Source organism: Oratosquilla oratoria, chromosome 41 (assembly GCF_046742065.1).
Source record: "Oratosquilla oratoria isolate Oo_2021 chromosome 41, ASM4674206v1, whole genome shotgun sequence".
Lineage (NCBI taxonomy): Eukaryota > Metazoa > Arthropoda > Malacostraca > Stomatopoda > Squillidae > Oratosquilla > Oratosquilla oratoria.
This window is the reverse complement of record NC_134817.1, coordinates 23,698,977-23,706,878: the sequence shown is the minus strand read 5'-3', so window position 1 is coordinate 23,706,878 and position 7,902 is coordinate 23,698,977. Positions and strand designations below refer to the sequence as shown.

The 7,902-nt window shown below is 43.8% G+C and overlaps 1 non-coding gene across 1 annotated transcript; it reads right to left on the bottom strand.

Annotated features, from left to right (window-relative positions):
- Positions 1–7,069: 7,069 nt before the first annotated feature.
- Positions 7,070–7,156, bottom strand: TRNASTOP-UCA (transfer RNA opal suppressor (anticodon UCA)). Its single transcript has one exon. It is a non-coding gene; the product is annotated as a tRNA-Sec (tRNA).
- Between the last annotated feature and the right edge of the window lie 746 nt (positions 7,157–7,902).

The following is a 7,902-nucleotide window of genomic DNA, read 5'->3' as shown; positions in this document are numbered from 1 at the left end:
TCTCAGGATTCTGCTGTCTACGCTGATGTGCACCCTATCCATGGTGGTCAAATCGGAGTAGGTAACCAAAACGACCAATAAAAATCTACCAGGATTTTAGCCAAAATCAGCAGGTAACCGATTTGGCCCAAACATAGCCTAGAGGGATAGAGTCGGCCACAGTAGACGGCAAGGTCGACAAGGAGCCTGGGCCCCAAGGGTGTGGTGATGGCGCCCCTCCAAATTTGGGGGTGGGGGCTGGGAGGTGATTTGCTCCCGTTTTTCGCTTTTGGGCCTCTGTCGCCCGTATTGTAATCAAGAGTGGTGTCCGAGTGGACCCCACAGGAGCCCTGGCTCCCCTTGACCTATGGGTGACATGGTGGTCAAATCGGAGTAGGTAACTAAAATGATCGATTTGGCCCAAACTTAGCCCAGACGGAGAAAGTCAGCAACAGTAGACAGCGAGGTAGACGCAAGGAGGCTGGGCCCAAGGGCGTGGTGATGGTGCCCCTCCAAATTTGGGGGCAGGGGCTGGGGAGGGGTTTTTCTCCCTTTTTCGCTTTTGGGCCTTTATCGCCCGTACTGTTGGCGGGAGTGGTGTCCAAGTGGACCCAACAGGACCCCTGCCCCCCCTTGACCTGTGGGTGACATGGTGGTCAAATCGGAGTAGATGTCCAAAATGACCCCTAAAAATCTGCAAGGGGGTTTACCCAAGGATTTTGGCCAAAATCGGCATGAGTTGCCCGGGTGACACTGACACACCATTCACCGCCCATGAGCTACAAGCCTCACATAGGAGATCCTCCGACACTGCTCCGGGGAGCGACCTAATGACGTACTCCATGATTGCACACCAGGGTGAGGCTGGTGAACAAGTACTCCTCCAAGCTGTAAATAGTAGTTGAACCTGTGGAAGACTTCCATCCAAGTGGAAGCAGGCCGACATCGTGCCTATCACCAAACCCAGGGAGCCCGGAAAATATCGGCTTATCTCCCTGACGAGCTGCCTGGGGAAGACCATGGAGAAGATGCTTCTCCGAAGACTACTGTGGAAATTGGCACCACCACCGGAGAACCCCTATGGGTTCACCAGAGGGGTTGGCACGGCTGAGTGTATCTCGACGCTCTTGATCCATGGTCGTCTTCTTTGATTTGAAGGTCTTCGAGTTTGCCAATCCCGCTGCAATATTGGACAGTCTTGCCGCCAAAGGGATTCAGGGGAATATGTTATAGCGGATAGCGGACCACCTCTCCAATAGAACTGCCAGAGTTCTTCTACAGGGAGTGGAGTCCTGCCATCACCCCCTGGAAAATGGTACACCCGAGGATGGGGTTACAAGTCCCAGTTTGTTAATCGTGCTGATGGCGGAATTGAGAGCAACCACTCTACCTACAGGATGTCACCTCTTATTCTAAGCAGACGATGTCACGTTGGTGGTAGAGGCAGAGGGACCAAGGCCAGGAAAACGCAAGTGTGCCTCGACAGAATTTCCTTAAAATGCGAAGAGCTTGGCTTCAAGATCTCGCCACCAAAGACCAAGGCCAGGTGTCCACTAGCGTGACACAAAGGACCAGGCTCCTGCTGCAGGGACACGAGGTAGAGTGGGTCAGTACGCACATGTACCTTGGCGTCTGGCTTGACTCCAGCCTGTCTTTCCAGACAGAAGTGGCCTACATCCGGGGAAGGGCCTTCAGTCGGATCAACATTTTGAGGTCCTTGGCAACCAGAGAAACAGGAGCCAACAGCGCTGTCCTCCGGACATTTTACGTCAGCGCAATACGACCGCTGGTAGACTATGCCAGCAGTACTCTGGCTGGTCTATCCGAATCACGGTTAGCCGGATTGGAGGCAGTGCCGAACCAGGCGCTGCGCGTAATACTTGGCACGTCGCACTGGGCTCTGGTTGCCAATATGCAGCAAGAAACGGGACTGCTGCCTATCAGTGCGAGGTTCTCTGGAGTTGTGGTAACCTTCGCCACCAGTCATTCAGTGGGAACATGGCTCGTTCCTACGGCGAAGGCTAATCAGCGCCCTCTAGCACGATCCTGATCTCTTCCCGCAAAAGAGGTGGTTAGCGAAGTTTGTACACCGCATAAGGGACCCTTACCTGTATGACCTTATCCTTCACAAAAGGAAGGATGTACCGGTTGAAGGTCACGTGCAATCTCCCACCTGGAAGAGTCTGTCGGCCAGAATCTCAATAACGGCACTGAGGTGTGATACGCCGCTGCCGCTGCCGCGGCTGTGGGAGGACGTGGAGGACACGATGAGATCCGTCGCCCCCGAAAACTGTGTAGTGTACTACACTGAGGGTTCGGTAGACACTGAACACAACGTGGCAGGTGCAGCGTTTGTCACGGAGGACGCACAACAGGGAGTAAAGGTGTTTGGCACTCGCTGCCCAACGCAAACAGAGGGTGTTGCAGTGGGTCTAGCACTGACCCATGCACTCAACACCCACCAGAGTAATGTAGTTGTACATGTTGAAACACAATGGCAAACACCGACAAGACTGTGAGAATAAACACCGTGTGAGATCGAAACCTTTATTGGTACGACGTTTCGCTTGAAAAAGCTGTAACAAGCGAAACGTCGTACCAATAAAGGTTTCGATCTCACACTGTGTTGATTCTCATAGTTGTACATACTGACAGCTTAGCTCTACTAAACTAGTTCATAGAGATTATCATAATGACCACAAGCATTTACTGACCTTTTAGCTATTTCAGCTCAAGGCCCTCCGTCAGCAAGGGAGATTCATCGTCTAGAACTGGGTGCCGGGAGACAACGGAATCCAAGGGAACGAAGCGACAGACAGGATGGCTAGAAGAGCAGACATATGAGCCATGGACGACCAGCCTTCTTTTTCAAGTGGAAATTAGTTTCCAATCATAAAAAAGGTCAAGTGTCTTGGTACGTATTGATCCCACTACTAAAAAAAAAAAAAAAAAATTGACAATAACCCCCGAACTAAGTTATTGTGTTACCATGATAGGCAGAAAAATATTCATTGTAAAGGTACCATATTATTAAGATGCATTCTTGTTTGGCTTTACGTGGAAATTCTATTCATATAACCAAGATTGATATTGTTATGGGTACTCGTTCATTTTTACTCAATTTTTCTACATGTAAAGGAGCCCACAAGAGATTGAAATTTACTCGATCTATTGATCACTAGCCGATGTAGAAGTTGGTGAAACCATTGCAAGTAGTGATCACAACTTATATTTAAACTGCTAAAGTACTAGTGTACACTTATTGGTATACTAGTGTACTAGTTTATCAATTTACGTGAACTAGTGTATTAGTACTATTATGCTGATAAACTTATACTAATGTACCAGTACTAGTGTAATAGTACTAGTGTAGTAGTACTAGTGTACTATTGTTAGTGAACTACTACTAGTGTACTAGTGTATTAGTGAACTACTACTAGTGTACTAGGGTATTAGTACTAGTGTTCTCGTGTAATAATATTTGCGTACTAGTGTACTAGTACTAGTTTTCTAGTGTACTTGTATTAGTTAAACCTTTTGATTTACTAGTGTACTAATACTAGTATATTTTTTCTTGTGTACTAAAACTAGTATGTATTGCAGGGATTAGGGGAAGGCTACTTTCCAGAGATCTATGCAAAGGCCTGTGGACTATTGCCAGGTGCTCTGCAGGTTTCCGGCCAACAAAACTCAGACAAGAGTTCATTGACTTTCAGGTCTCCCTTGTTGTATGACTGGGTTACATTCCTGAAACTTACTTGCGTTGCAGTCAGTTATGTAGGGAGCTTATTCTATGGGAAAATAGGGACAGTGATCATTTCAATAAAGCTGAAAAAGTTCATCTGCTTAGCCTGTCTGATCATAAAGTGAAAGTGTTCAAACATTTAGGTGTTGGTATAGAGCAACCATATATGTGAACTATCATGCACACACACACACACACATAAACACACACACACACACACACACACACACACACACACACATATATATTATATATATATATATATATATATATATATATATATATATATATACACACACATATATTATATATATATATATATATATATATATATATATATTGCAGAAGACTTGTACTTAATTGTAGAGTGATAGGTTTCTCATCTTTTTCTTTCCACATAAAACGTTTTGAGTCATCTAATCCTCTCGTCCTCCTCTTCTTCTACTCCTCCTCCTCCTCCTCTTCCACTTTCAAGGACCATCATGAGCAAAAAGGTCATTGATGTCAAATTGCAATACATGTTACTGATAAGTGTTAAAGATTGTATCTAATGAGGATATTACAAGATTAAGGACACCAGTAGATCAAACAGAAGTTAGTTGGAGGGCAGGATAGATAAGATGGGGAGAGGGAGGGAGGGAGTGGGTGATCTTGGGGTTTAGTCGAAGGAAAGAGTGAAATGGAAGGAAGTAAGAGTTATGAAAGAAGTGGGGCAGAGCACTTGCTCGGTTGATTTTATAGTCTTGTGGACTGTTTTTGATGATGTACAGATTACAAAACATCACATGATAATTGTATGGATTTTTAAGAAGTAGATCAATATATGGAGAGAAGGATGACTTTGGTGACTAAGATATAAATGTTCTTTTGACATGGCAGATCGTTTGCTTAAATAACAGAAGAAAAAAATACAAAACCGAACTTAATTTGTGGAGCTTAGGTGTGCAATTCCGTGATAAGTATTGGCATTAACGAGTGTCTTTCTGATACACAAATTAGATAAAATCCAAATACGCAGTTTAAAGATTTAGGGATGACTAAAATAAAACTAAAGTTCTCACTTTCTCCTATTAAATGTATGATGATGTTGATGGTGACGTGGTTTTTGCATCATGATATGCATTAATCACTTCTGGGAGTTTTACATTATTATCCATACAAAAGGATATGATATAGAAAAATATTCATCTGTCTAAATTGTTTATATACTTTAGTTATTGCTCTTCCGTTTTCTTTTATCATTGATTCTTTTATTTTTCATTATTTTTCATGCTGTATAATTTTTTTTTATTAGTTTTAAGACAGAAATAAAATGTGCTAATCTACGGCAAAGTATTCAATTAGCAATTGTTGTTCAGGAGGGCAAACGCGTAGAGAAAATTGTATATTCTCGCTGTCAGTGTGACGTCATACCTCGTCACTATCACGTGACCAGTAGGCCGCCATATTCAACTGGGGAGGGGGGGGAACACTGAGCCTTCATATAGGCCTCCTAAGCATTCTTCTTGTTATGTTTATATACAATAACTTCATTAATATTCCCTTGCGTTTAAACCACAAGGGGATATTAAGGAGTTTATTGTACAAACCCTCCCGGAAGAGGGCTCAGAGCTCATACATGACCAATCTATTGGTAATGCTGTGGCCTCACACGCACACACACACACACACCCAACTCCCCGCCCATGGGAGTTGGAGTAATGACTCGCAGCGCAGCGATACTGAAATTACTTCAGCCCTGGCGGAATTCGAACCTGGACCGCCGTAGTGGCGGCCGCAATCGCTACCACTGCGCCATCGAGTGTGTGTGTTTGTGTGTGTACATGAATGTGTGTGATTCAATACGATCTTAGATCACGTTTTGGACACGTGACTGACAGTTGTTGCCTTCCGGGATGAGAGTTCACAGTTCATATATAGTTCAATCTATGGGTAATGCTGTGACGTCACATATGTTCATTCTACTTTAACCAGTAATCGTTTGAATCTTATCTATAAGTTGTTATTGTACAGTTTGAGTTTAATTTTCATTCCACTCCAGCGTTTGAATTTCATATATTAATGTCATCCTACCCATGATATTCTGATTCTAGCATTTGACTGATAGGTATGAGGTTCCATAACTTGATAATTTGACTAAAGCGTTTGAAATCCACCTGTCACTTTCATCCTACTCCAACCAGTGATGACGTCGTTTGAATTTTGTTTAGAGGGTGTCATCGTATACTTTAAATTCACTTTTCATATTACTCCAGCATTTGAATTTGATATATGGATGTCATCCTACACGTAATATCTTTATTCTAGCATTTGATATAGAAGACAGATGCTGTACAGCACTTGGCAATTTGCCAAGTGTTTGAAATGTCTCATTTTCATCCTACTCTAACTAGCCCGCAGAGCAGTGATACTGAAATTATTTGAGCCCTGGGCGGGATTCGAACCCGGACTGCCGTAGTGGCAGCCGGGAATTCTACCAACTGTGTGTGTGTGTGTGTGTGTGTGTGTGTGTGTGTGTGTGTGTGATTGTGCGTGCGTGCGTGTGATTGTGCGCGCGCGCGTGTGTGTGTGTGTGTGTGCGCGTGCGTGTGTGTGTTTGTGCGTGTATGCGTGTGTTTTTGTGTGTGTGTGTGTGTGTGCGCGTGCGTGTGTGTGTGTGTGTGTGTATTTGTGCGTGTATGTGTATGTTTTTGTGCGTGTATGTGTGTGTGTGTGTATGTGTATGTGTATTTACCTAGTTGTATCATACGGGAAGGGAGCTATACTTGTGGTGACCCGTCTCTGTATCTTTCAGCATCAATTTTTTCTCAAAATCTTGAATAGTGTTTGCACACACTGTTTCTTTGTCTAATTTGTATGCATGTATGTGTGTGTATGTACGTGCGTGTGTATGTGTATGTACATGTGTGTGTGTGTCTGTGTGTCCGTGTGTGTGTGTGTGTGTGTCCGTGTGTGTATGCGTGTCTGTGTGTGTGTGTGTGTGTGTGTGTGTGTGTGTGTGTGTGTGTGTGTGTGTGTGTGTGTGTGTGTGTGTGTGTGTGTTTATGTGTGTGCGTGTGTGTGTGTGTGTGTGTGTGTGTGTGTGTGTGTGTGTGTGTGTGTTTACGCGCGTGTGTATGTATGCCTATGTGTATGTGTGTAAAATTATCTCTTAAAACGAAGAAAATCGAAAATTAACTTTCGGACTCTACTGGGGTTCGAACCGGCCTCACGACCTTCACTCGTCCTGACCCTCACGATAAGAAAAGATTTTCAAATATTTTGATTATTGGATTTAGTATCATTCCAAAACCACGACTGTAACATAAAACTCATACGTGCGCCCCCTTTCGACGTGTACACATGCGCCCAGTAGGTGGAGTTGAACCACTCCGACGCTAGTCGGCTACAGGTTTGAAGCCTGCACCCCGGACCGCCGAGGTTCAACTGGGCACTACAAAAGGGCAAAGTCAGACATTTAATTCTCTCAATGTTGTTACACTGTTACGTATACAAACATTTTCCTCTTTTTCTTCTCTTTTCTCTTCTTTTATTTTTATTTGATTACCTTCCCAGCAACCTGTTGGAGTGTTAAGGCGATTCAAAATCGCTCCAGGTGAATTATACCTTATCTAATTTCTGAAATGACACTTTTTGTCTCTCCGCTGAACAGCATCACCTCCACCACCCACCGGTCCCCTCCGAGCCCTGCGCAGTCAGCCGCCTGCGTGTGTGTGTGCGCGCGCGTGCGTGTGTGTGTGTGTGTGTGTGCGTGTGTGTGTGTGTGTGTGTGTGTGTGTGTGTGTGTGTGTGTGTGTGTGTGATACAGCTGTGAAGGGCCAGACAAAAATGTTTAGGAAAACACAAAGTGTAGCAAAGAACCTACAAATGAAAAAAATCACAAATTACTTTTGCAATTCGTTGAGTGTACCACCAATGTTAAAAATGAATCTATGGATAAGTACCGCAGCTCTCCTAAGGTGTATTAGATCGGCTAAATTCTTAAGTCAGATCTGGAGCAATGTAAACAAAGTTAAAGGAATAAAAAGAATAAGGAAAGAAAATAATAGCCGATGTAGATCCTAGAGGAAAACCTGATAATGTAAGAGCGTCTAAACAATAAGAGGTATGAGAGAGAACAAATGATAAAAGAAAAAAACAAAACAAAGTGAAATACACGATGAAACTAGTGTACCATT